We start from the raw sequence: 2,422 nt of genomic DNA, 5'->3' as shown, positions 1-2,422 counted from the left end.
AACTGCACTGCAGACAAGTGTTTTAATTAGTTCCCAAACAGTTTTGGGTAAAAAAGGGGGTTACATTTTCATAGAGTTTTTTTTTTTCCTATTGTCCTATAAATTGATCAGTGATTATAAGCAGAGTTCTAAACAACTCCCATCTCTATCAACTCGTACAAAGGCAAAGTGTGTGTCAACATACTTCTAAACTGGTTTAGAGAATGCAGATCCTATTCCTCGTTTCCCTCACTTTTCTACTAGTGTGGGAAACAATTTTCAATTTGCAATTGAGGGATGAGTTTTCTATTGGTAAGAATCAGGGGTTAAGAGTGGGCAGAGTTGTTTCATGGTCTGGCAACAATAGTCGATGATTTTATTTTTCTGGAAGCCTGACTGGAATGAAAGAAACAAAAATTATACTTGCAGACTTCCCTACCAGCCAGTTGTTATCCCCTAAGAAAGTATCCAAATCTTTCAGTAGCTCGGGTGCTTTGCTGGTGAGGATATGTCAAATGCTTGTTTCTGGGGAAAGAACGAAACACAAATATACACACCAGGTGGTGCTGTCCACTGGCTGTTTCCCCCAGCAGAAAGTTTTCAGGCTGCTTTTCAAGGTTTAGGTGTTTCCTTTGGAGAGGGAAACTGTTTCTGGTGTTCTGTTCTCACCTGTGTGAAATAAGTGGAGATGACAGACTGTTGCGGTCATCTGGTCTGACCCACTTGGCACAGTTTGTGCAGTTCATGTGCTTGGCCTGATTTTGGAGGAACATATTCAGGCTTGGTGAAATAAGCACAGGAATGTACAGGAATGGAATTATGTCAACACCTTTGAAATTCAGGTTAATGAAAAAAGAATAAAATGTGGAAGAGGCAGCAGCCTGAAGGGCCCCCAAAATGTGGGCTGAAATAGAATCCGTATTTCTGCAGATGCATTCGAAGAGTTGACATAATTTTCTGCTGCCTGTTAAGGGCTTAGTAATGGAATGTGATGACTGCAGGTAACAGCCAGCACTTTGCAGTCCAGAAATTTCATATTTGTCTCCTGTTTTCTGACTTTGTGTGAATTACTTAAACCCAGCCTTGTGAGACCGTGAGATGTCACTTTCAGCACAAGGTGGTGGCAGTGGACCCAGGAGGAAGGAGAGAGAACAATGGTAGAGATTGCCAGAAATTCCCGAGCCCAGCCGTGCCGAGCCTGGCGGTGTGAGGCCAGGTGTGCTGAGCCTGGGCGGTGCGGCTGTGGCCCGGCACAGCACAGCACGGACATCTACCTACCACCAAGACCGTGGTCTTAGATTAATTTTATTTTGGCAGGGGGAGGTAGAGGCAGGGGTTTGAAAGCAGAATATTTTTGCTTGATGTTGCAAGGTCCTACAAGTTTGCTGATGAATCCTGAGCTTTTTCTTGATGTAGTTTTTCTGCTTCTCAAGGAATCGCTTAGGATATCTTTCATGGGAGCCTTTATGGCCATTGAAGTAATCCTAAAACACAGCAAGATAGCCCTTAAAAGACTTCTGGGCAAGGCTTAGCTGCAGGATTCTTAGGAAAAAGCTGGATTTCGGTGAATGTTTCATGTTTCCAAATGGTAGTGAAAGATAAAGTGTTACATTCTGCCATCATAATTCACACTTACTGCCACCTAGAATCTCCTCAGGTTTCGCTCGAAGGGATTTATTCAGTATCCTGAGTGCAGTACATGGCATTGCACAGTTCATGCTAACTGAGCTGATCCAAAACAGCCCATGGATACATCTGTCAGCGTAGGGCGCTGGTGCATGTCCTGCCTCATGGAGTCCATGAGCTTGTTTGTAGCTCCTGGAGGTGTAGCCTTTGAGGACCCCACATTGGAAGAAGTGGCTGTGCCCGAAGGAGGCCGTGAATTTTCTTGAAGGACCCCCATGGCGGAGCCGAGCAGTTGTCAGAGGTCTGTGACCCCGTGTGGGAAGGCCTCATGTTGGAGCAGTTTGTGAAGGACCCTCCCATGAGAGGGACCCCACGCTGGGGCAGGGAAAGACTGTGAGGAGCCCTCCCCTGAGAAGAAAGGAGAGACGGCATGGACTGACTGCAACCCCCATGCTGCTGCTGGGGAGAGAAGGTGGGGACATGGGGAACAAAGCTTTTGGGCCTGGGAAGAAGGGAGGGGTGGGGGAGAGGTGCCTTTCTAAGCTGCAGTTCTTTTTCTCATTATTTTGCTTTGGTTTTTTGGCTGTAAATAGTTATCAAATGAAACTGGGGCGGGGGGGGTAGGTGTTCCCAAGTTGTGTGTGCCGGGGTTGTTGCACCGCCGGGGTCATCCACCTGCTGGGTCGCACCGCCAGGGTCATCGAACCGCCTTGGTGCCGCACCCCCGGGGTGGTTGCACATCCAAGGTCATCGACCCACTGGCTGCCACACCGCTGGGGTAGTGGCATGGCCAAGGGCAAAGAAACCCCCGGGGGCC

The sequence above is a fragment of the Pterocles gutturalis genome, unplaced genomic scaffold (assembly GCF_000699245.1).
Source record: "Pterocles gutturalis isolate BGI_N339 unplaced genomic scaffold, ASM69924v1 scaffold4492, whole genome shotgun sequence".
NCBI lineage: Eukaryota > Metazoa > Chordata > Aves > Pterocliformes > Pteroclidae > Pterocles > Pterocles gutturalis.
The sequence above is the reverse complement of the archived record's forward strand: the minus strand, read 5'-3'. Positions refer to the sequence as shown.